The 27,736-nt window shown below is 45.9% G+C and overlaps 1 protein-coding gene across 2 annotated transcripts in view; it reads right to left on the bottom strand.

The window, feature by feature from the left end:
- Nucleotides 1-27,736, bottom strand: part of LOC135906368 (cytochrome P450 302a1, mitochondrial-like) — a 100,826-nt gene that overhangs the window by 36,337 nt on the left and 36,753 nt on the right. For both annotated transcript variants that reach the window (XM_065437719.2, XM_065437720.2), the window contains exon 2: nt 20,140-20,200. The gene's annotated coding sequence lies outside the window, so the exon portion shown is untranslated. The remainder of the gene's footprint in view (nt 1-20,139; nt 20,201-27,736) is intronic.

Below are 27,736 nucleotides of genomic sequence, written 5' to 3'. Positions count from 1 at the left end.
GTCCATCAAATTCATCTGTCGCCTATCTTTTCCTATTTATTTATTTTGAATCTTTATTTTTCCAGTCCTTTTTATTCACTTTGCCTTGACCAGATAAGTTCTATGTATTGTATGATGCGATGGTATCCATCACCGTGTCCACGTGACTGCGATGTAACCCCGCTCGGTGGCGCCTCCACTCAAACAACACAACAGAAAATCGAAAACAGAAATTATTTACAGAATATATGCGTGTTTACATTATTTAGAATAACCTGTAGGAACAATTTGGTTTCTATAACTCAACGAGCGTTAAAATTACGAATGATTTTACACTGAGCTTCCTCGAGCACCGTGGACTCACCGTATCGCCGGCGCATCCGTTCACTGGCCACTGCACCTCCTTTTAGTTCCCTATATTCGTTGTATCTGGCCAAGTCTCTACAGCCAGTTGGGAACAATGAAAAGGTGAATGTAGTTCCATATTCGCTATCTAACCGCGTCCGTACACGTACTTGGCAACCATTAAGGAGATCAATGGTGGACTAAAGTAACAGTGTCTGTTCTAGTGGTGCCAGTCGATGTAGTTCAAGGTCAACCAGTAGCTTTAAGACACGACAATGGCGAAGGAGAATCTCATCCCGTCCTACTCAGTCCTGAGAAGGCTGGCTCGAGAAACGTGCGGCCATCTGAACTCCAGAAGAAAACTGACAACGAGAACCAATTAAGTAGACACTAGGAAACATGCTCGACAACGTTATTTTCCCATCATTCAGTGGCTTCTATCGCAACCGCGGCAACGCACGAGGTTTGCTCCATTCTACGACCCCATACTTTAGGCTAACATCGGCGCCCACTGATCACGAATAAGAGCCGCCAGACGGAAGAAAAATGTAATGCGCAACTGCATTTTTTTTTCAAGACACGTCAAATCTCTAAGGAACTCTCTTATAAACGTGTAGACTGGATGTCATGACATCATCACCTTCACTGGGCAGTCGTACCTCAAGGTACACTACAACCATGCCTACAAGCAGCCCATTTCTGCTGTGTGCGCAAGACAAGTACCAACTTGCCGGGAGAAACTCTTTGCGAGACCGCAGGCAACCAAGACGTTTTTGAAGCTTTGGCTCGTAATATCTTGCCTTTATTGATTTGTTTCTGAGGGAGTAAATACAGCGCCCTATATTCGTTATAGCTAGGCAACTCTTATTTACAGCCAGTTGGAAACGATGTATGGTAAATGTAGTTCCATATTCTCTTAATCTAGCCGAGTCTGTACACGCATATGGCAACCATGTAAGAGAAACGATGGCGGATTAAACTACTGGTGTCTGTCCTAGTACTGTCGATGTAATCCAGTCACTCCGTATCTTTCAAGACACCGCATTCATCTCCCACCAATCCGCTCAGCCCGCTGTTTGTTCGGAGCTGACTCCATCGCCTCACATGACCCTGACGTCACTATTCTTTTCCTCCTTCGCTGAGGGACAACCTCCTCCTCCACTGCAGAAACTTGACGACGCCTTTCTTTTTTATTAAGTAATGTGTTTGTAAATGTAAACAAACAATGTAAACCTGCAAAGAGGCAGCTTGAGGTGCTATTAGCCCCACTTTCACGGGGGCAGTGAGTCGCGCAAACATCACAAATTGGCAAAAAAAAATCCCGTTTTCATCAAAATGTGTAATTTTTCGTCCCGCGATAATTTATAACCCGTCAAATGATCTGTAGTGCAATGGTAATGTAGAAAAAACGAGCACATGAAATAAGACGGAAAGTTGGGGAAACTGCATAATTATTCGTCTTTTTGTGTCGTCCGCTTACGCTGTTTACACTATGGAGCATATGAAAGCCACGTCAGTCTAGGCACATATTTTTATCGTTTTTCTTTTCGTTTACTTTTTTTTTTTTAAGGCATCGTTCCTGGAGCAGCTTTCACGCTGGGCGTATACATGCCTGCGATCGCGTTTTGCGTTCTCCTCCTTGGATAGTACACTTCGTGACATTCCTGACCCAGCAATGTGTGCAAAACCTCGCCATCCGGGCCCTGCGAAAGTAAATGTCCAGCAAAGCTGTTGAAAACCACCACTACAACTGCTGAGGAGGGTATGGAATGCTTTATGGCTTTAGAGTAATGGTAGGAATGGGAGTAATGGCAATTTTGACGGCACGCCACCGCCCATAGCGTTGCTGCCACAACATTGAAATTAGTTGCTAGGCTGGTTACTTTATATACACCCCCCCCCCCCCCCCCCCCCCCCCGTGAAATGCTAGGAACGTCACACCACACATCACAAGCTGGCGTCACCACGGCGGCTTGCGCAACAGTCGTCTTCACCTGGAAACGTATGCGGGGAGCGCTACGTGCTTTGAATTGCTATGTGGTTTGGATGCTTGTTTTCAGCTTGTTCTTTATAGAAGCGTATGCTGTTCTGTATATCGTATGCGTAATTCCGAAGAATGTATGCACTGTTCGCTGCACTTTGCCGACGGCTTGTAGCCTCTTGCCTTACGGGGCTATGAACCATTGCATTTTTTTTTCTTGCTTACGGGTGAGCCATTGCTTACTATGGTATGAGCCATTAATGATGATAGCTTTCGACACACTTTTCTGTATGTTGTATGCGTGATTCCAAAGAATGTAAGCACTATTCGCTTCACTTTGCTGAGTGCTTATAGCCTCTGCCTTACGGAGCTATGAGCCATTGCATTTTTTGCTTGCTTGGAGGGGGGGGGGGGGGGGGGGTAGTATGCGCGCTCTTAATGCTTAAGGGGGTTATGAGCCATTGATGATGATAGTTTGCTGTCGACGGACGGCAAATAATCTCGGGATCCTAGCTATATATAAAGCTTCACTGTAAACGTCCAAGGGCATACATGGCTTCAAACGCAAAGCGCTTTGCCAAGGTTACGAAGTAGAGCTTGCCAGTGAAGTGATGTGGAGTGACTGCAGCAATCTAGTAATGGAATTTCGGCTCCTGTGCGCCCTTACATTAGATAGTGTCCTTACATTAAATAGGAGTTTTTATTTCCCTGTATGTAGGTGACGTCAGAACCAAAGCGCACAGGCTTTCCGTTATGAACGGAATCAGCGAAGAGCTGATGAGCCGAAAGCTATTCGTCGAGAATACATAAAACTATGTGTAAAGAAAATGTCTTCCTAAAAATGGCCAAAGCAGGATTTTCAAAGCTGTATGTTCAAACAATTCGTTTATATAGGCAGCGTTGTTCGCAGTCTTATCACAATATAAAATTATAAACAAATTTAAGAGGCTACGTTACATCGAGAAAAAGAAAAAGTCCGTCCTGTGCTTATGTCACTCACGCAGTGTCCTTACTAATACAAGTAAAAACTAATCTAATTCACTATCAAACTAAATAAATAGAGGTAAATCAAGTAACTGATATCACGTGTATTGAACAGACTGCTTAATTATGACCAATAAATGCGGGGGGAAATTTTTCACTTAGTAGGAAGACAGGCGCTAAAGCAAATAAAATTAATCTATGGAAAGCAGATCAGTGGAACAGCACTTACGAAGCATTTTAACCAATCATTGAAGACTTGAGACGCATGAGCCTTTAACATGACAATAGTCCAAACGTCACCAATACGCATGCATTTCTGAAGTTGCCACATATTTATCACCTAAAAACAGATGTATACAATGCGTAAGTTATTTATAAATGAATCATTAAGTAAGTTAGCAGTATTTATGAGTAAGTTAACAAAGCCCGTTGCAGTCGTTGTGAAACACACCCTCAACACCTGGCTTTCTTGCGCTGTAATTCTAAAGAACGTGGCAACAACAAGAGTAAAATATGAATGGGCCTGGAAGAATGATCTCCCCAATTATTGATCGCTGCCTGAAAAAAAAAACTATCCTCGCTTACAGCCTTTCCCAAAAACCTGGTATCATAACCATGTGCTTATAAGGCTTTACGAAAAGGGGAACCATTGACGATACTTTAAACCGAAGGGCAGGCCGCTGTTCTCGACAACTTTAAATAAAAACGCTCAGCGTGGATATCTAGTTAGATTTGATAGAAATAACAAAACAAGTTGATTATTCTAATCATTGTTTTTTTTTATTTATTTATTTTCACAATACTGCGGACATCTGTCCAAGCAGGAGGGGGCTACGTGAGCAGATACAAAAATAAGCAGACATACAATATATACAAGGGCTACAGTCAACAAGATTCATCAAGTGAGTGGCTGTAACCAGTGGGAATTTCCAGGTAGGAAACCCCCACTGGTTACGCAGCAAACATACGCAAACATACAATATATACAAGGGCTACAGTCAACAAGATTCATCAAGTGGGTGGCTGTAACCAGTGGGAATTTCCAGGTAGGGCATTCCAATCATTGATTGTTTTCGGAAAGAATGAGTTTTTGAAAAGGTTTGTTCGTGCGAAGATCGGTTTTAAATACTGGCTGTGTTTGTGTACTTAATTTCAGCCCGCACATATTTATTTGGAAATGTGACGCAATTGGTTTAAAATTAAAGAATAGGGCCTGCACATGAAGTCTTCTAAAACCGGAAGGCTACAGCATTCTCATGCGTACACTATAGCTTACTTGCATCGCGTGAACTAGCACGTACTGGCTCGTACGTGTAAGTTCTTTGTCTATGAAAGCGATGTAGTAGTTTGACAAGGTCTTGACCGGTTTGCAAAAACCACCGGCTGGACACGTTATTCATGCCGTAACGTGGCCTAACAGAACAAGCACGATGGATGAAATCAAAAGTTTGCCAACGTCAGATTATTATCTATTATCGCGTATTCCACACATACGTCCGTCGTTATAGTGCCTCAGAGACTGGGGTGGCTTATCTCTGCGTTCAGACATCTGATGATCGGGCGCGACTCACCTTACGGGAAACACACGGATACGTATACCTTGTGGGCTTGGTATGATGTGAAATTCTTACTCGGAAGTCCTAGCGGTCACCGGGGTAAGCGTGAGGTAAAGAGCGGGGAGGCTCCAGATGGCGACGGGCGGGTGTTTCACAAGGGCAAACAAAAGCACGGTGCAAACCCGGAAGAAAACAATATCGCGAAGGACAAATAACGCGAGGGATCGAGGAGGGAGGTAAGATAAGCAGCGGCGCGGTTTCTCGTGACGGCATCGTGGCGTAAGAAAGAGCGAGAGCGAGTGATCTCGCATGCTTCGTCAAGTGCTTCCCAGAAGCCGTTCAAGGAACTCCGCTGCAATGCTGCAAGCGTTCCAGCAGTTAGTCGCGTGCACGCATCTGTAAGAGCCGTCGACAGGAGAGGTTGTGCCGGAAGGGTGGGCACCCATCCAACACCGCCGCATCAGTTGCGAGCAGTATACTGTGACCAACCGGAATCAACGGATTGTCGAAGTCTAATGCGAGAGCTCGTTTTCACGCCGTGAGACATGTTCCGGGGACGATAGGACGGCAGGGAGTGGAATTCAATTGAGGGACGTGCCATCCTGCGCGCTCTGTAATAGTTTGCGGATGACCTTTGAGTGCTACGCATTGTGACAGACGCAGCCACTACTTCGAAGGGCTAGTTAGCGTTATCACGATAGAAGCACACGTGCGATGTGGCCTAATAAGCCGATGTGGCATGGGGCTACTGTGCCGGAAGACCGAGGTTCGATCCCACTATCGGCCGTGTAATTCAATATTGCTTTTTTAAGTGTGAGCTACTCAGCAAGACAGCATCAGCACCCAGCAATCACGGTCAAGAATGTCCGCAAGGCTGCGCAAAGAAAGCTTTGCTTTGAAAGGTCGTTTTTTGCAGCGCTCTCGATGTTTCTGTCTAGTATTGTGCCATGTCAATTGCGTTACCCAAGAATTTGTATGACCGAACATACAGTATCACCTGGCCCTTGATTAATATACTCTAGTGCGTCATGGGCTAACGTGTGAACGCCACAGATGCACATTTCTCAGATGACATTTCCAGGCCTTGATTGCGGAAGTAAAGTGTAGTCTGAATTGCAGCTTTTTTGGAGCCTTGCGCGCACTTATAAACGTGTCACTCCAGGCGCCCATACGCATATGTCGTCCGCACCCATTGATAATTTAACTGTGCTGGGAAGGTGATGAAGCAGACCAATCAGCGTGACATTATCAATCGATGATCATCCCCGCCGGAAGCCTGTCATGGCATCTGAGTAGACGTTGTGGTATTCCAGGTACCTCTCCAGGCGTCCGATGATCATTCTCTCCATCACTGTGCCCACACAGCTCACCAATGCAATCGGACGATACGATGAAAGCTACAACGGTGACTTGCCAGGCTTCAGTAACGGAACTACGCGACTATAGTATTCCAGCTTGTGGTACGTGTGCCAGTTAACCAGGATTCATTATATATTTCAAGCAGAACATTCCTCGGCAGTTCACCCAGCTGACCCAGAGCTCTAATAAATTCCGTCAGGTCCTGCTGATGACGTACATCCGCACAAAATTAGCGCCGCCTTGTGTTCGTGGATGGAAAATGGTAGATCCATGTGGGGGTGACGTGGTGACCGGAAGCTGACGAAATGTGATAAATGGTTGAGAGCTGTGGGTTGCCCGGATAATCTGGCGCAGAAGACTTTTATGCCGTCAATATCTGGTCACTGTTGGAAGCAGGGCAGAGCCTTGAATGGGGACCGCTGTACGGGGAGTATCCTGAGCCCTGATACCGTCCTCCATAAGTGCGATAAGGGCTCACGCGTGTCTATCGATTGACAGAAAGCAGCACTCCAGCACTATGACTCGATCCAGCTTATCTAACTGGCGCTGGATCTTGTTTTGTATGCGGCTAGCATACAAGAGACTTCGTACGTCGATATCAACTTCGTGAGACGGTACCTAATACATGCGGAAATTTTCGTTCGCGGGGACGCCGGCTCCGGACGCCGACCCCGGATTTTCTGTGATGCGGGGCCCTACAGTGCACCAGAGAATCGTAAAGGGGAAAAACAACAGCAAAGTAGCGGAAAGATAAAGCAAGAGCGAGTAAAAATAGAGGAGGGGAACGTTGGTGAGCACTATAGTCTCTCTAATAGGCCACTCAAACGTAAATACTTGAAGAGTGCCTTGACCGACTTGCGGTATGACGACTGCATATGCCGGCGTTCCAGGACTGTCTACTCCGAAAACGGCCGTTCGGCTAGACGGGCCAGGACGGTCGTGAGTGACTGCCTGTCAGCGCTGCACAGGGGACGACGGTAAAAAACGCGTTCCACACGCAGCACTATCTTTCCTTTTGATGCGGACAGCAAAGGATTTTTTAAAAGCGACGCTAGGCCACAGTTCGCAAAGTACACGAGTTCGCAAAGTAAGTCGGAATAGTGCAGGACGAAGTCGAAGACAGCACACACGCCAGTGCAGATCTGTGGGCAGGAAACTAGGTGTGTTCCACAACGATTCTGTGGCATCATTTGCGAGCACTCGAAGTTTCGCTGCTGCGTGTGTTCTTGACAGCGGCATCGGCTCCCGCTCGCCGACTTCGTGAGCAGATCTAGCATCTTCATCGGCATGTTCGTTGCCCATTACACCACAGTGGCTAGGAAGCCACTGAAATGTAACGCCGTGTCCTTGCTCGACCAAGCTATGAAGAAAGTCTCGGATTTCTACTAGCTGTTCGTAGGGTCTATGGCGTAAGGCAGAAAGCAAGCAACGTAGAGCTGTCTCGGAGTCACTGCAGGCACTTCATTTTTGAGGTGGTTCCTCGTGAATTACGTGAAGTGCGCTACGAAGAGCAGCAAGCTCCGCGGCTGTCGATGTCGTCTGGTGAGATGTCTTGAACTCTACCATGGTGACTTTCACAGGAAAGATCCATGGTCAACACGTCCAGAGTGTTTGAACCATCATTGCACACATGGGTATGATCGTTGTACTTTTCTTACAGCTAGCGCAGTGAAAGCTGTTTGAGAGTTCTGCCTGTGTTCCAATTTCTGATACTGTCAATCGAACTTGTCGTTAAGCTAAGCATCGAGGGGTAAGCAGAATTTTCGCTGCAGCTGACAAGAACAGACCCCGCCCCTTGATTACAACCTCATCGGCTAAAGACAGGCTTATAATCGTGCAAGACTTTATGATCATCATACCAACCATTATCATGAGCTACAATAAAAAAATATGTAACAAATAAAGGCTCACTAGGTTTTGTCCAAATCCAGGCCGGGCAAGTGAATGCTTCCTAGAAGTAGTAAAACGGATCTCAGGGGCAATGCATATGCGGACAGTATGCACCAGAAAATATTGCAGAGCTGAAAACACGGCATAGACGCCATGTTTTAGACACCCCCTATTGCGATAGCATGGTTGCTGCCAAGCAACGACAGTACTTCACTCTTAATCTCGTTCCACCTAGGTTCCCCTTAGAAAGTGAAATATTTTGGCATTGATATTTTCAGGAACGTAAATGAACACAATTTTTCAAGTGAGAACGATGAATCTCAGATAATTCGTTCTTCACCACTGGTGACTAGCGCGCAGTTCACAGGCATTAAATGTTATTTTTAATCCTGGTAGTAAAACGCAGCAAGAAGTTATTTGCCGCAATGGCAGAAATATCCACTGTATGTGGAGGGGGGGGGGGGGAGGGGGGGAGGACTAGTTGCTTTCATCAGGCGAGAATTTCATCTGTCGTTGCGACAGAAATCACTGTCGTGGGATGCCACGTCCCGTTTCCACAACCAAGTTGCATATATCGCAGCGAAGTTCGTTTCTGACATAAGCCTTTAGTCTTGTCACTGAAGCAAAGCCAATTCTGTGGTGACGATGGCAAATTTCGCAATCGCAATTGATGGTTCTTTCTTAGGAGAAGCGTTTCTCGTAGTACACTAATGTTTTAATGCGACAGGTATCCGTCTGACAAAAAACATGGGCCGGACCCATAAGGTCGTGCCGTCTAACACCACCTCTAAAAGAATGGCAATGCGGACAAAGCTTCGCCACAAATAAACGTTTTCTTCTCGTTAAAAGCACTAGCTGTCACGAGAGAAAAAAAAATGCGGGAAACTGCGTGGCATGTGACGCGCCCGAGAAAGATGCGCGCGATCTTGGCTCAATAGTTCTAGAGCATTGGGCTGCTACGCTGGAAGTTATGGAAGTTTGATCCCGCCATCGGTCCCGTATTTTCTTTTATATAGTTATAAGCGGACTTCACCCATTCTGGGGGGGGGGGGGGAGAGAGAGAGAGAGAGAAAGCAAGGACAGGAAAGGCAGGGACGTCAACCAGAAGAGTATCCGGTTTGCTACCCTACACTGGGGGTGGGGGAAAGGGGAATAGAAAGAAGAAGAAAGGGAGAGAGTAAGCACAGAGTACGTGTGGGAGGGACACTATGCACAGGGACACTATAAACGGTCTCTTAAACCGGTGTACCTCAAGTATTGCAGTAATGCACAATTCGCTTTTCGTGCCAGTGACGGGTGTGGCCACGGTCCGAGTATCTTCGACTCGGTGAAAGGTCGTAAGTCTAGTCAGTGCAAAGTTCCCTGCAGAGAGAGGCGTTGTACATCGTAGCGGGGGCAGGTGCACGATAAGTGCTCGATGGTCGCCTCGCAACCACAGGAATCGCACATCGGGCTCTCGGCCATTCCCAAACGAAAGGAATACGAGTTTCTGGGGGAATCTGACAGAAAACTCGGAGGTGCGTTGAGCGTACACGAGCTCGTCTCAGTCGGCAGGAAATTGCAACTTGGTAAGAGATACGAGGTAATAAAAACTTGACTACTATAAATTAGTGGGCGGAAGGTCGGCCATGACGCGCGCGTTTTCAACTGCCGAGATGTCACAAACATAACATTCTAAATGTGCTGTCGCACATTAGAAGGTTAGCGGTTCCAATTCCTCGTTCAGTAATTTTTTTATTTTTTTTTGCAACTGCAACGTACGCGCTACACTCATTTAGTCGTATACATGATGCCTCAGTTTGTCGGTTCTGCTCGCTCTGGCACAAGCTAAAACAAAATGAAAATAGCGCCATCCGTTATTTAGCTGAAGTACCGGTTCATGCGCTGTATAATTATTTTAATAGGTCACAGGACACAATGTTCTTTTCGACACAACGCGTTCTTTTTTTAAATGTCATGGGCCTCTGGCACGCCCTTACATGTAAGTCATTCAAAATACATTCTGGTATCGATAGTAGCTCTGCAATCAAAAGGCCATAGCGCATTGCGCGTCTTAAACCACTGATCAATACCGCCGTTTCACGTGAAACTGATGAACATGACATGTTACCTCAGTCACTCACTGAAATGGCGCAAATGATGTTAAGAAGAAAAGGGAACATTTCACTTTTTCAAAATGAAAATTTAAGTAGTAATTTATTGTAATTATTAAATCAATTAAAATAGTGATTATAAATTACGATGTCGCACAATTTTTTTTTTCCCTGAAGAAGTCACCTGTCGCTTGAGTTTGAACAGTTCATTCAACGCTTTCACAGGCCGTACGCAGAAGAAAAATAACATCTGCGTAGGCAACGCTACTACTTCAAGTCCTCGAGACAGTTGCAAGTTGCTTTCGCTTAAACGTCATCAGGTTAGCTTGAAGCTAAACGCCTCGCAGTATATTCGCGGTACGGAGTACCTGTGGTTGCCGAGTGATATACTGCGCTATGCCGACCGTCGCACATTCATTGGCTTCTAATTAACAGGGCTGCTAACTCTTTGTCGATCCAGGTCAGGCTCCGATTAGTGGACTTTCCTAGTAACACCCGCCTCGAACTCCTGCTAGTGCAACGCCCTCTCCGCCACAGCATCGGCCCACGACGCTGCCAAGTCAGCGTCTCCCAGTCGTCCGCCCATTTCACCTTGCGCTTGAATTTATGGGGGGCGTGGGCAGGCATGCCAACGGAGCGGGTTTTTCGGATAGATTCTGGGCCCCGATTCCATGCCTTGCCCAACTTCAACGCTGACAGTGGCAGCCGAGCAGGTTAGGAGTACCGCACACTCGGTCGTCTCTGAAGGTCGACTGTAGGAAAGAGTAATGAAACGTCGACACGCTGCTCAAGTGATAAATGAAGCGTGGCCGTGGCGCATAGCATACTATTCGGCTTTTTCTGGCGCGAGCAATGGCCGAGTAGATAGATGTAAGGTGTAGCGTTGGCGCTAAGTAAAAGTATCTCTGCAGCACCGAGGTCATTCTTCGCGTATTGGACAGCTTCCAGTGTATGCAGTGTATGCGGCATTGCCAGGTCTTGTCGGATCTTCCGTTGTGGATAATCCAATGCGCGCCGTAACTTCCGTTTCCAATAACACCACATATCGTACGCGATCACATCTGTTCTTGATTAGTTTTTTTTTATTATTATTATCATTGAAATTAATAATAGGATAGGCTAGCGCCTTTATGGCGGCACCAGCTACTCCTTGTCACTTAGCAAAGGAAACAAATATGCGCAAAAAGAGAGAATAACCTCACAAATTATGGCCCTCAGTAGAACACCAGATGTATAAAAACAATACAATCCAAAAGTACGTGAATCGCAAAGCTTTGCGCACGTGTTCAGTACACATGCGCAAACATAAATATTTTGAATTGGCAAAATACAAAATACAAGTAATTACACTTCGAAGCACAAAACACAAGTAATTACACATGGCGTAAAAGAACACGATCAGCACATAAATCAATTTTGAACGCAGAACAACACTTATATCCCTCGTTTAACTTATTAGGAAAAACTGAACTTTAATATTTCGCCAGAATGAGTGCGTCTTCGAAAACCTTTTTGAAAGCAAGAAGTGCTCTTTTCTGAATTAAGGCCCGCTGTTGGCCATGGACCGAATATCTTTTTTACAGGGAACGGTCTTCCACCTAAGAGTAACCAATTTGCTTGCAGTAGCATTTCATTGTTGTATCACATCTGATGAAAGCGCATGCGCTATCTACATGCACGATTGCCACGTGCGTATACCTGCCCGTGTTTATGGATCATGTTTAGTGCGCTCGAGGAGGAGATGATGCACATCTTCGTCTGGATAGCCACAGAAACACTGCGGACTTGAGGCACGTTTTATTCTATATAAAAGTTGTCTCGTATTCTGTCGAAGACCGTAGACTAGTATGCCAAGAGATTTCTTGGTGTGTGCAGGTTCGGCTACATAGTTTTCCAGGAACGCGGGGGTAGCTATAGTAATGGAGATGTTATTCCAACCACAGCGACCCTGCGTCTTTGCCACAACCGGTTGAACATTATCGCGTTTTGATATATTCATGTTTAATTATGGTTCGATGTTCCATTTCATCTTACTGTTAAGCATTGTTTATTTGTTCTGTTTTGACGTACGTGCATGCGTGCGTGCAGGCCTGAGTGCTCCTGTCAATTCTCACCATTTCGATTACTTCCATTGCAGGTGACAAGCCCGGCGTGCATTAGAACTGAGATCAGCCATCATTAAAGTCTCTTACACGCAATCACGCCTTCATTGCATTTACGAGTTATGACATTTATCGGTTCTCTGGAGAAGGCTCACGGCGTTATCAGCTCTAGAAATGATCGTAACACGCTCGGTTTAAACACATACAGGCAGCAGGTTGCGCGGAGCCGCATATACGGGCACGTGGCTAGGAGTGACGGGCGGAAAGCATCATTAGCGCCGCTCGGCACACCTACAAGTTACGTGCAGGTGGTTTCGTCGCGTGGCATTCACTGCCTGTTCCCGGCCAGATAAAAAAAGTATCTCGCGGCCACATCCGGCGCGCGTGGAACGTTAACTCCACTGCACGATTCTTTTCGTGTGCGATTATTAGCAACGAAATCGCGATGGCCGAAAAGACTAAGTAAACAGACAATGATAAAAAATGCTAAAATATGCGTCTGTGAATTCAGCCACGGGTTTGGAACTACACTATTACACTAGCCTGGATGCCTTCGAAATTATTTGTGTTATCGGTAATTTTTCACAATGATGCTATGCTAGCTACCCAAATGCTGTTTTGCGCTTTGGCGTACACACTTTCGTGTCTCCGAAACGGCAATGTATTAAATAACCTTTGTTTAATTTCGCGAGAACGGCGGAAATATACATTCGAAACTTGAAGATAATCGGATTCGATGACGACTTCATATTGCTTAGTTCGTCTAGAAAGACTGCGTTTGGCAATGTCAGTAATCACATTTGACACTCAATACACTAACGCCAAACGCAATGCAAGAATGCTCTATCCCAGCTGCATTCTATGTTACTTTATTTCTTCCACTGGGGATTAGACGTACTCGCTTGTCCGGTAGACTGAAGATATGGGCCCGCACTCACAAAGGCAATTCGTGCGCTAGGAAGGTTCGCTAGAGTAGACTGTTCGCATGAACTGTTTGTTCGTGAAAACATACCAATATTACGAACAAAAAACTTTGCGCATTCTACCCACCTTGCTTTACTGAAGCAGTAATAAGCGTATCTTAATAAAGGTGTGAGAAACGGCGCTTAGCGCAAGCTCGAGCAAGAATCCCTCTTCCCCACACCCGAAGAAATATAGATTACTTGCTCCAAATCTACTAATCGTAATTGCTATAACGATTCACTTGCAAGTCATGGCTACGAATTGTGTAACTAATTTATACGTAACAAAAGTCTCAGACTCCAGCGACGGTAGCTACTCCGTTTCTCTTGGCGCTAAATACGGTCCTCATCCCCTAGAAAATCAGCCTGTGCCCAAAACGAAAGATGCAGATAGTGCTGACATGAAAAAGAGCAGAGGTATCGAATGTTTGGGCACAAATTGTGCGTAACGTAAACGATATATCACTGCCGTTTATTCTTAAAATAAAGAACAAAATGAATGAATGAATGAATGAATGAATGAAAATAGTTAAGGGAACCAACATTGATGCCTCGCCTTACGTAAAAAGCGTAATTCTCTAAGTCCTATATAATCGAGGAAGTATTGGCTTTCACCCATATCAAAACAACATAACTACAAAACCACAACTCGCCTAATGTTAAGAATAGAGGAAAAGAACGTCTGTACCGCAGGTGGATGAACCTGCAAGCGTTCTTGCTATGTCGTTAACCAACGTAGATGACGCTCATCGCTGTCATATTTCAGTGCTGCGATACATGACTAACATCGCTTTATGCATGCTCGTTAAGGAAGGCTAGAGCCGAATAGCACGCGCAAGATAGTTCCGGCAAATCAGAACAAAGGGAACAAGGGAACAGCATGCGTCTTACGAGTACGTGAAACAGTTGAAGAGCTAATGAACTGTACATAAATATTTTATGACTAGTAAACAAATGAGCTTGTGCTAATACGTCGTGATTGGAATTTCAGTTGGGAGCGGAAGATCATGAGTGTTTACCAATAATATTGATGGCGTAAAGATATCTCTGAAAGGTCACTACAGGTTACCTTCCAAATGCGCTCGTTGACCCCGGAACGAAGGTCTTTTGAGGCTGATGAGGCAGCGTTGAAATACCGTAAGATCGCCTTCCAAACACTCTGTTCATTCCTTTCTTTAGGGAAAATGATCTATTCGTCTAGATCATCATCTTCCTTCTAGTTATCACTTTGATTTGCGACCATTCTAAAGCAACGCTACGCCGCCTATGTGCAGTGCTGCACATTGGTGCTGCCATAAATCTATCCATGCTGTAAGAATGAGCACATTGAATACGTATTGGAAAGAGAAAAAAGAACAGCAGATCGCAGCGATTCGTCTAGCTCTGAACTCATTAATGACTATACGACAGCAGCTATCTCTCAGCGGATTCTGACGTTTGTTTCTCGAAAAACAGCTACTTGCGCGATAAACACAACGTCGTCCTCGAACGCTATATATATAGTATTACCTGATGTGGCCTCCGAAATGCGTGACAGACGGCACTACGCTCAGAGCCTGTGCGAAGTGCAAAACCTTATCCAAATTACCAGGTACCAAGGAAGGAAAAAGTGGAAAAGGAAAGGCAGGGAGGTTAACCAGTTTAGCTTAACCAGTTTTCCACCTTACACATGGGAGTGGGATGGGAGGGATGAAAGATGGGGAGGAGAGAGAGAGGGAGACAGAGCACATAACACAGCACACAAAGCATCGCAATAACGAAGTAGATCCCAGGTCCAGCTCCCAACTCCCAGAGCGGCAGGAGCTGTTGTCTAAATCCTCGTGCTGGCGCACTAAGTTTTCTTTACAGCTATAGCTGGCATGGGCTCACTCCGCTAGTCGTTTTGAAGCCCTCCGGGACCCATCGCTAGAATAGCAGAATTCATTGATAGAATTTTTGCCATTAGGAAAGGACGTCGCAAGCCCAGCCATGATTTAAATTCAAAGCAACTAAGGCATTGTTACAGTACTTGAAGTCGACAGTTGTTTGCGACCATTCGTAGACTTTGTGTCCTTCTTAAGGTGTGCGCGAAACTAGTGCCTTCACTTTCTTCCCTTCATCTTTTCTTCGTCCCTTTATTCCCTTTTTCCCAGTGCAGGGTAGCAAACCGGACGCTCGTATAGTTAAACTTACTGCATTTTCTTGCCCTCTCTCTCTCTCTCTCTGAACTACAAATCCACGGACTGAGTCAAACATCCTACCTCTCAGTCCCTCCGCCAATACCACTGCAGATAATACTGCGCCACTAAAATACTGTGCTTGACCTTCTTGGGCGCTGGTTAAGATGGCTGGCTGATGCCTCACTCTGCTGCTTATCGATAAACCAACGCCGCAGTGACAAAATACGAAACAAACGAAGCCAGTGGCAAGAAGCGAGAGACAGGTTAGGAAAGAGGGGGAGGGGGAAAGAGGTGTGTCTCTGTGCTTCTTCACCACCGGAGAGCAACACCTACGCAACCGAACACGACTCTGACTAGAAGAATCAGTGCCTGAAGCCTAAGAAGGAGATTGCTCCCCTACATCTTCAAACGCTTACTGCAAGTTATACCCCACGAGAGAGTAGCAGACTTACTGCGCGTAATACTGTGCCCGTTATCGCGTCGCTGCTTCGCGTTATGGGTGAAGATGCAGTTTACGGTCTACGGTATATGCCGAGGGTGGAGCTTAGAATGGGATGGTGGCCAGACGACGATGACGTAACGGGTAAGATAGACGGATACAGCTAATCCAGTGTGGAGCTGCTAAGTGGAGTTGCAGTTTACAAAAAGCAAGGACCTTAATACAACGAGGACAGCAAATAAATAAAAAAAGAAAACAAGGCCCGTCTAAGGCGAGAAATTCGCGTCAAGATTACAACAATAGGGTGTCAAGCGCTTTTTCTTTTGTGATTATTCTTTACCGATTATTTCTTTAGTGACTCCAGACATTGCAAAAAGGGTATTATGTGCTGCGAGTGCTTTTTTTTTTCTTTCGTGCAACCTTACTTCGAAGTACAGATGGTCTGTATGCGTTTGAATTTGACATTTATTGTGTTACATTGTACCGACTACCTATGCACATTGAACTTCATTTTTATTCGTCTGTTTTCAACCTCGCGCGCAAGTGAGAAATACCGTCATGCATCATTTAGTTCTATTTCATCATTTTTTTTTGTTCGCGTTAACCGGCGTTTGCTTTTTATTAATTTTCATCACTCATATTGCCTTAACAATATAAGTTCAACGGAGTAGCACGAGGCACCTGGCTTGCGACCTATCCACCTGGTCCCTTAGCTAAATCTATCTATCCAGGGAATGCGTAGCACAATAACCAAAACGTCTCCACACTACGTGGACGGCCGTCATTCGTCTCATTCAACCTCACTATAGGTACGCGTGTGAGGCAGGCCTTCAATTTATTTGACGCGGGTCTCAGAGCTGTGACGTTTCGCAGTCTCCCCAGCGTGACGATGACGGCCTCTACGCGCTCGGTGACAATGCGTCTGCACCCTCGCCAGCGGCGTGAACGCGTGCCAACCTTTCCACTTGGAAGGTACACCGATAAATGACCTTCTGGCCATTGTGCCTTTCACTTCCTATATGGCTGCTGTTTGCACGGACAGATAAAACCACTCGCAGCATCGAGATGCTATTCTGTGATCACGTCCGTCTGCGCGCTTTCAGACATTCACCAAGGTCGTCCGTGTGCTTGTACCTTCATATGTTGGGGGAAAAGGAGCCAGAGCTACAGAATTGCTTTTTCTTTTTTGCTCGCTTCTGCGGAGTTGCTGGTAATCTAGAAACGTCTCCGAACGTCTGCCCTTCAATTTCTTCCATTTTACGAGGTCCGTGTTCTTTTCTTATCGGTCCCTCTCAGAAATTTTTTTTCGTCCTACCTACGTAAAGAAACGCACGAAATAATCTCGAACGGGGTGCACTGATCTGGAAAATGCCAGAGCCTCACAGAAGCGGAACTTGAAACTCGACTCTCGAAAACATGTTGTGCAATGGCGCCGCCACAAACGAGGAGAAGATAGCTCGAAGGACAGAGACGTGCACTGTGAGCGACGTGAACAACCGGCAATACGGCGCACGCTACTACTTGCACGATTTCTTTCCTTAAGCCTACCTCACGCTGACGTGCGCCGAATTAAATCGCACTTGCCTTGCACCTGCCTTGTTGTAGTGCAACGTGTTTTCTCTGGCTATGACAGGTGCTTTAGCGAATCTGAGCGCGCATTCTACTTGGCTAGGCAGTGTAGAAAACAGGCAGCCCTTTCCATGAATATTCCGGAAATCGGCATACCTGCATGCCAGTGTAGACTTAACATTCTAGAGAACTCTATAGCTGCACAATTGCGAGTGTTCTCTGTACGTGGGGTTGAATTGAAGCCTGCGGCAATATCAGCTCGCAGCAGAGTGCCAGTAGCAGTTTCAGGAAGGTCGATAAATATGAATCACTTACGAAGGCTCTGAGTAATTGGTCGCGTTAGTAATTCGACGTTGATGTGGCCACGTTGAAGGAAGGGGCCACGTCAATGTCAGTATAATGCACTCACAGGCATAAGCTAACTAAACATAGGGTTACTAGAACTGTGAAACAAACTATCGAATTGACTACCAAACCTTTTCATCTTCTATAAAATCAGATAGGTTGTAAGAGGACTACAGCTGGTGAGGCTACCTTATCATGCCTCGCCTGCCTCTTATTATGCCTGAAATTGTGTACCCTGCCTTGTTTTGTACTGTAACATGCTCAGTGCGGCATATGCTCCAGGACCCCGTGATGAATTCTGATTTGCGTTCAGTCCTGGAGCTCCAGAAAACTTCAGCGCCAAATAATAATAAGAATTATTATTATTATTATTATTATTATTATTATTATTATTATTATTATTATTATTATTATTATTATTATTATTATTATTATTATTATTATTATTATTATTATTATTATTATTATTATTATTATTATTATTATTATTATTATTATTATTATTATTATTATTATTATTATTATTATTATTATTATTATTATTATCAATAATAATAATAATAATAATAATAATAGAACTGCGCTGAACGCAACTGGTACACAAACCTTCAACGTCTCTAACACTTTAATAACTGGCAGCTGTTCGTAAATGAAAAGCGATCAAATAAGATGCCGGCTGAAACTATATTTAAAAAATAATTAGCAAAGCTTTCTGTTGTTTTTTACTTCTTGCACTGTGTACAGTGCCACATCGCTCGTTCGGGCACATTTCTTTCAGTTCTTTCAGTCTTTCCAACAGGAAACAAAAATTTAAACAGCGTATCTCCTTTTTGTTAGAAGCTGAGTATATCGTATTCCGCCCCATTTTTTCCCTTTTTCTTTCTTGTGCCATAGCGTTGTTAAACGCGAGCAGCAGACCTTTTATCTATGGGGAACAACCGCGTCATTCATCTTGCAACTGATTCCGAAACCTCTACGTACAGCTCACATACAGGAAAGCCGATATAGAGGGAAAATGAGGGCACGTCCAATTCTCAACAACGCTTAACCGTTGCTAACCAGGAGCAACCTCATTCCTCGGAAAAACCCGCAATCGGGCAGGTGGAAATATCCATGCGCTAAAAAGAAACATGATCGAGGAGAAAAGTTAAGGATCCGAGAGCAATTAAAACCTAACTGAAAGCAATTTTGCAAGTAATGCGCCATGCCTTCGCTTCCGGGCTCAATGAGAATAACGTTGCGCCATTATGCCTGCCTTAACCAAAGGCTGAAGGAAAGTATAAACAAAATGCTTTTTGCGGGAACGCCCTTCCTGGTTAGTTAGAATCTCCAAATCTGCAAAGCAGACACAAAAAAAAAATTTCGTATGCTGATTACTCTAGCGAGGCGGCAAATCAAGTAGAAGGGGGAACGAAAACGAGATAACAAATCGAAAGGAAAAAAAGAAAGGAAGGCTGCAGGAGGTATACCAAAGATATAAATGAGCACAGTTCCCGGATGCAGAAAAACATGCTACACGCGGCTCGAAACGGAATCAATTTAAAGTCAGCCTAATGAAATCGGAATGGGGAAAAAGAAAACGGAAGGAATATATATTCCGGTCACGCGACCCGCTAAAATTTCGATCCAAAGTATGTGGAGCGTTCGGTATCTGGAAGATACCGCAATAGCGGCATGCTTCCGCTTTCCGCGGAACGCAAAGATGTTGCTACATTATTGTGGGCCACGGGCAGAGAATCTGCGGCCGAATTCGCAAAGCTTTTCATTCGCAAGCACTGCTTGCCACTGACCAGTCGCCATCACTAATGATGTGTCCACAATCATGATTCGCTGGCGTCTGATGAACAGTTATAACGCGAGAACTTTTCTTTCAAAACGGAACCGGAAGTGCACGTGTTCACACAAGTTGCAACATGGTCATCGCACGCGGCAAACTTTACGATCTAATTAATCACAGTCATTTTGCTTACTTTCTTGATTACTCGTGGGCTGCGATGCTAATTCAAACGGGAGACGTCGCTGTTTGTCCTCGCGTCAGATCATTATTGTTGATGTCATCGTTGTTCAAGTTAAACATAGGCAACGTAATCTTTTCTTTTTGATTACTCCTTTTCATCAATAATGCTGCCACACCGTGACCGCAAAAGCATCACAACCGTAATAATTAACACACCGTAGTTTCAAGAAATGGCATTACATGTGAATTGCGAATCGTAAGCCAATACTCTAGCAACGAGAACAATCCACTCATTGCAGGCGTTTCCAACAATACAGTAGTTAAGAATTCCGAAGTAGCGCAAGATTGGAAGGTGAGTATCAATATCATTGGCGTGTTGTTCCCCGGGGTTCTGTTACCTAACATTCTAGTTTACTTACCTCACAGATGGTCGCTAGGCGGCCTGTCTCACACCGTCAATTGAAGCTAGACAAGCACCTCCTGCGAATTGGAAAAAAAAGGAAAGAAAAACCAGTAAATCACCGTGCCACGAGAATTTCCGTGCGTTGCTGCAATAATCTACAGTTCTCTATGAGTCCTAAAACTTGTAGTCAACTATGTGTTCAAGCTCAGCAAGAAAGTATCGCTTGACATACAATCAACTTTATCGCACTTTCCAGTGGAACTTCCCAGTGGCAATTTCCAAGTTTCATCGTCGCGTTTTTCCCAATGGAAAGAAGGTATGCGCAAACAAAATCACTTTTCAGCGCACCCAGAAACATTCCACTCATAGGCCACACGCACGTAAGAGGTATCGCCGGCGAGGATCTTGTCACCAGCGCCATCGTTATGTTGTGCGCGGGTATCAATATATCATCGGCGACACGGCATTGTGGGTGACACCCTTGCACTTTTCATTTCTTCGTCTGCCTCGTTCGACCCATACCAATCTCATTCGATGGCAGCTGTGGAAAAGGCTGCCAACTTCTGCTTCGACTAAAGCTAGACATCTTGCTCGGAGTAATCGAGAACACCACACCACTGTTCGCGGTTTGGTCACACAAGCTCACGCCGTGCGTTTAGAAGTGGTACATGCTGTCGAATATATCAGTTCAAGAAAAATAAGAGATGGAAAAACAGCTTATCCGTTCTCGCATCGGGCCCTCAGTTGCAGGCGGACGCCGTGGCTTGAATGGAAATACGGTTGCAACATGCCAGCCGTGTTGTTCTTTCGGTTACACAGCATTCTACCCCAAGTTGATCCAGCGAATAACTCATAGAAAAGTGGGTCATTAAGGAGAAGTTCACCTTTACGAGGCAACGGGACTGTGTGCGACACTTTCCTGTTAACTATTTGACATATTTGACAACTATCCTGTTAACCAATGGTATCCCTCCTTCCCCTGCTATTTTGATCGCGCTCGCTTTTAGTCGTGGGTGGCCTATATACTTCTAAGTACTCATTTTCATCACCGTGTGTCATTATCATGCACCATTATCACCGGTGCTAATCTCGGATGGCAACAGAAAGAAACGGGATCTTGTCACTAGCCGGGATGACCGCCACAGTCACTCTTGTCTCCAGACGCACTCTTCCAAATATGTATAAAGACAGATGGCAGACCATACTGCCTGCCAAGTCGTCCTCACTTTACGTCATGCCCATTGCCAGCTAGAATTACCCATGCTCTTGTTCTTGCCCGTTGTCCCACCGGACGACTCGCCCGTGCATAATCACTGACTTCCCCATTGCGAACATGAAGGCCTGCGATACGCCACCATCCGCATTATCTCTGAAAGCCTATAGGGAGGTGAAAATGACGTCAACATACGAAGACCATCGAAAGCAAGGTTGCGGGCAAAGCCGATTACGAAGATACAGTCCACGTAACCATTCGCCTCACTTGCGAAGGCGTACGCGATACACTGAAATACGATGGCAACGGCTATACTAGCCGAACAAGTTCCGAGGAGCATCGTAGTTCCAGCCCCTAAGTGCACGTATTCCTTATGTCTGCACATTGTTTCACCATTTCAATAGTCCAGTATAGACATCGATCGACATGAATGTAACTTGCATAGGACATCAAAAAATACAAAGGAACGCAGTATTCAAAATGCATTTTATGGAGCCGGTGGCACCAGAACCTGCACCCTCTGAAATAAGAAATCTGTGCACCAACCACTTTTTCACGAAACCTAACTTGTATCAGGCAAAATTTGCAGTGATTGGATTAACGAGATTCTCACTGTATGTTCCTTATACTCAATGGCAAAGACATCGCACTGTAAGTTCTTTCTTTATTTATTTTAAATGAGCCTCAACATACAATATGTCGTTCTGTTAATCAACAGGGGTCGGAATAGGTCGGAGCCAGCGTATTGGTGTTTACTCCGACGCTGGTACACAAAGCTATTTTTGCATTACTGCAGCTTTTTGTAGAGCATTGGCCTCGGTGACCATTTATACATAGCCATGCGCATAATCGAACGTGCACCCAGTACACACTGTCTCCACGTCATCGTCGCCATCTTCATGTGAACCTCAGATTATTTTGGTCGTTGTACGTCACATGACTCAGCCACCGGCAACGTCTTAGTGAATATATCCACAACAGTTACTGCAAAGAGCATATCTGAGAGAAAAATATGGCAAGCGGTGGCGTTTTCTAGAGCCAATCTGTGAAGGTTATAAGCAGCCAAGGAGTAAAAGGGCCGACCGCATTCTATATTGATTACGTTTGACGATACACACTCGCACAGTTGAGTGAAAGAGCGACACTTCACTGGAGCAGAGGGTCATTAATCAATGCTTGCTCAAAAAGTAACCGATTGAAAATGCGTCTAACAGAACGCGCACATCACAAAGGAAAGAAAGAAAGAAAGAAAGAAAGAAAGAAAGAAAGAAAGAAAGAAAGAAAGAAAGAAAGAAAGAAAGAAAGAAAGAAAGAAAGAAAGAAAGAAAGAAAGAAAGAAAGAAAGAAAGAAAGAAAGAAAGACAAAGCTTATATCTACACAGCGTGCATATTCCCCGTCAAGTCCACACTGACATCTTAACAAAAATACAACTGCCATGACGGCCATGGCTTGACGCGCGCCAGCTGTTTGTTTGCAATGCTACAGTTTCTGTGCCTATTTTTTATGTCTACCGAACGAGGAAAACCTTCCGTCCATCCATCCGTCCTTCCGTCACGTAAGGCGAGATCGTTTTCAAGATATGGTCCGCAGCAGCGAGCTAAATTACTTTTCGTGCTGCCTCTCACATCAACACGAACTAAGCATCGAGAACACTGCACGCGCGAATCTATCAGCACTCGGCGGCCTCTGCCCCATCGCTGATCGCCTTCAAGATATGGCACGCGCGGCTCCGCCATGCATAACCACCGCGGGAGTGCGCTTGATCACAGCTGATAACGGTTCGTAACGAGAGGTGGCAGCGTCATCGACCACGTCTATATAGAGAGGGCTAACAAACGTGACAACTGTTCAATTACGTCACGTACTGCAGTACGCGTATAGGCCAGTGCTCATCTTCCACGAAGCAGCGGAATCATCCAAACGCACCACCATATAACATGAGCGAACACTGCTGCTGCTCATTTGTTCGTCGTCTCATGCTCGTCTCCGTTAACATTTCAGTGTTGCAATCGCGCTCCTCCGTTTCACGATTCCTTCGCGCTGTTTCTCGCAATTATACCAAACACAGCAGCACACGACGACCAAGCAGCGGGAAATTCGCAGCGAATGCTCATGCATAATTTAGATAACGCCCACAGGGTATTCTGCGTGAAATTATTTTTCGATAGGCTGCAGCTTGAGCAAGTGGGAACTGAGTAACCTTGTCTTAGCTGCAAACTTTATGAGCTGCCGTAATCATGCATGAAGACTTCAAACCCCAGTTCTACCGAACAGATATTGACAGCTACACGAATTTTCTCTTTGGAAAGCGCGGTCATTGAGCAGGGTGGCACCTTTATTGGTGGTCCGTTCCCAACTCATCAGCCGTTTCGCGTGGAGCAGTCACGCGAATGCCAGCAGTTCGAGAGAGAGAGAAGTGGTTCTTGTGGGGAAAGGAGGAAAGGCTAGCACTATCTTCTGCAACCCGTGCGGGAGCACGGCTCAGCGCCTGCTGCACTGTCGATCGACCCTCACTTCGCCGTGCAGTCCTCAATCTACGCGGACTACATCGCCCTATGGGAGCATAGGCTTCTCCAGTTTATTTATTTTTGATTGGTTTACGCCTGCTATACCTATTTTCTCCTATAGGGGACACACAAAGCTATGGGTGCGGAGGCCACCGCAACACATCAGCAATGCGAATTTAATCCAAATCAATCAATGAACCAATCACGCGGTGCTTCTTTCCCACGGATGAAATCGCGCGAGCAAGAAATAAGAGAAAAATAACTATCAAGGTGAAAGAAACTGTATACATTCGATCATCATGTTAAATCCTAAATGCATTATACTGAAGTATAGTTAAACAGCTTAATACTACGTATGAATAAGCACGCTTGCACGCCAAGTTTCATCCTAGACGCCAGCGCTCGTTTCTCCCCTGGCGGCACGATTTCATCTCCAACGGTGGTTTCCGTCGCCGCTTCCCTTCGCGGTCGCGCCCGCGTTCAGTTCGCGCTGCGCGCGAAACGTCTCATGTTTGCGACGGCGCCTCTTCGGATGACCGGAAATTATTATTGTGTTGTTAACTGTCACGACAGCAATGTAAACATGAAAAGGTTGATGCCACCAGTGAAATTCTGCCGATTCACAAGAAAATGGTACGAAAGAAGCAGACGACAGACATGATTATGCGCCGAGCGAAGTAAACATCTGGCAAACGAAGCGAGCTCGTTTATTGATCACTCCTGAGTGTATGACGGTTTCTATATGTAAACCACGTGAAATTAATAATTACTCGGTACATAATCCTTTTATTCATATAAAAACTTTAAGTTAAACGAGCGCTTGTCCTGTCTTCTTTCTCGTGTTTCGTTTGTGTGTGCGCTGTCTAAGAATGGAAACCACGTCTGTTGTATGCGCTAGCAGTGGCCGAAGTTCACGCGTGCCGATAAATTGAATATGTGCATGATGCATTGAACATGACCGGAGTTCATTCCCGCTTCACCACCGCACCGATCGATCGGGTTACTGGACGATACACACCCGCGTCTTGGTCGCGCCGGCATTGCTGAAGCAGGAATGATTAATAATACTTTCAACTTCCGTCTCTTGAGTACTGTTAAAAAATGATCAAGCTGTCTACATTGCTGCCTCTATTCCATATTGTAGGGGGCGTACTAGTTAAAGTTGTGTGCGCATGTCGTACTTGTGCTATGCAGCGATATATCTTGTTTATTTCCGCACAGTGTCGATAGAAGTCCGTTGTCGCCATCAGAGACAACACGGATTTGTAGCAAACATTATGTGAGAAACTGCAAAAATGACTTTAGCTCGTAGGTGCCGTATGTATGTGCCGCATCGTATGTGCTGACGATTTTTCCGGCGGCACATACGATGTCGTTTCCAATTACCTGCTCAGCGTCCCTTACATGGTTAAGCAGACGCTGCCGTTTCGCCGCATTGCAGCCATAAAAATAATCGTCAAGCGTACCGATCTTCTTAAAGGCAAATATAGCGTGTGCAGTTTGTTTCACACTAAGGGGAAAACTCGGAACGTATTGCGTCGCGATGCGGCAAGCAATGGAGTCGTGCCACGGCAGCAGCTCGAGCAGGCGCACACGCTTGAGGGGCAGTGTCGTGATCTGCGTCGTCTGCTACGGCGGCGCGCGCTGGCCGCATTTTCGGGAAGCGTGGTACTGTCAGGGGCAATGCACCGATTTCATCGGTACTGCGGGAACTGAGCTGATATTCTTTACTAAACGTTGTGCGTCGCCACACTCTGATCCTTCATTGGCGATAATGGAGTTCCACAAACTTCTTTTGACAACATGGTTCATTTGTTCTTTCGAAAGGCCGGAGTACTGAGCGTGTGCACGTATATTTCTTCACTGTGTGTGCTACCGTAATGAGCAGCGACAAAACGCACCAAGATGTGCGCGCAACGTGCTCAGTCTTTGTTTGACTCGAAAGGAAAACAAAGCACTCAACAATGGGAGTCGAACACGGTGAAACAAACGGACACGATTAAATGAACGTTTTAGGTTCAGACAATGAGCTGGAAGTGATTTTTCTCGATAATCTTTCGCTACACCAGACAGACCCTGCCCGCCGGTGGGGAATTGGACACGTCACGCTCGGAACTTCAGTTAGTATCTCGTCATGTCCCCAGCGGCAGCGATGACAGCGCTCATCCTGGAAGGCAGTGAAGTGTAGAATGACTTGATCAGGGATGTGTTCATTCGCTGCATGTCTCAGTCACTGACGATGGTGGATCGAAGCCTATCCTCGGGCGACTGATAGAGGGGATGTTGCGCCAGCGATACTTTCAACGAGCCCCAGACATTTTAAATGATGTTGGCGCCCGGGGATTGAGGCGGCCGCTCCAAGAGAGTGACTGCGCGCTCTTCTAGCAGTTCTTGCACAGCACGAGCAGTGTGGATCGGCGTCCTATCGCGTTAGAATATATAGTCGCCTTCCAGAAACGGGCCGTCAAGAATGTATGGAATCAGTACGTCGTCTATGACTGCCATGCAGCGATGAACTTACATTCGAGGCGTATCAGTGGGCGTCGCGCAACGCTTAGCAAAGAATACCGGCTCCTTTCACGCAGTAACGATGTGATCAGCGCCCTGCACCTGACAGTAGAACGTTTCTCGACAATGCGGCCAGCGTGCGTCGCCGTAGCAGACGACGCCGTTCAAGATCCCGCCCCTCGAGCATCTGCGCGAGCTGCTGCCGCCGCTTGACTCAAGCGCTCGCCGCATCGCGATGCAATGCGCTTCGAGTTTTCCCCTAAATGTGAGAGAGACTGTACACCGCCCTTCGAAAGAAATGTCCACGCGCACACACCGCGCGCGGCGCGAAACGTGCCCAAACACGCGCAGTGCAGGAGGCAATCAAGGCGGCGCGAACGAGAGATGGGAGAGGGGTACCACCGGCTAATAGAATTTTGCTCCGCATGCGGCGCTCTCAACGCCGGCGCAGCAGCGCCGCTCTCGGTGCCGTTCTTGTCTATACATGATTGCCACAACGGTTGTCATATAATGCACGTACGAGGACACGCATTATACGAGTATAAAGCGGGCCGAACCGTGCATTTCCGATGCCACTCGTGATTGTTGCGTATTGTTTAGTAACTGCTGAGAAACGGGAAGGTAGGCTACATCACAGCCGACTAGGCCAACATACAGTCAAGAAATTGAAGCTGCCCATCGCCCCATATAACATGTACACACATACCCCAGACAGCGCAGTTACACAAAGTACACTAAAGTACACAAAAGTTACACAAAAAGTTGCACAAGTTGTTACACAAGTACACAAAAAAAGCATCAAGAGTACAAAAAAAAATTCGTCCTTACATTATTACAAAGACGCATATACCCATTCCCTCACGCTAGGTTAGACAGGACGCAAGCAGTACACTTCAGACAAATACAAACAGACTCTTACAGAAACCCCAGACTCATGCACGCCATGTATCCAGACATGTACACTACAAACAGATGCACATCGTGTGGCGAGGTTGCCACACTAAATCACATGTTGTGGGAGTGTCGGGACCTAACAAACAAGTCGGGCAGTGCCGACCCCTCCGTCTCTTCCACCGCCAGCCTCCGGTCACGCTGGATGACCGCACTGCTCAGCTCTGACCTGAGAGCACAACTCCGGGCCGTCCAGCGAGCCGAGGAAGCCGCTTCGAGACAAGGTCTCGGAACCGCGTCCGCGGCGGGTGCCCAGACCCACTAAAAAGACGCCGGACTCAAATCTTGTTGATTTGAAATAAAAGTTTACGCTCTCTCTCCTGTATGCAACTCGTGTTAATCTAGAGGTTCATGCCCATTTGGCAATAAAAATACTATTGTACGCCCACAAACGAAGGTCATTTATTGCTCTAGAAGTTCTAAACGTAAACAC

This window comes from Dermacentor albipictus, chromosome 5, assembly GCF_038994185.2.
Source record: "Dermacentor albipictus isolate Rhodes 1998 colony chromosome 5, USDA_Dalb.pri_finalv2, whole genome shotgun sequence".
In the NCBI taxonomy this organism is placed as follows: domain Eukaryota; kingdom Metazoa; phylum Arthropoda; class Arachnida; order Ixodida; family Ixodidae; genus Dermacentor; species Dermacentor albipictus.
The sequence above is the reverse complement of the archived record's forward strand: the minus strand, read 5'-3'. Positions and strand labels throughout refer to the sequence as shown.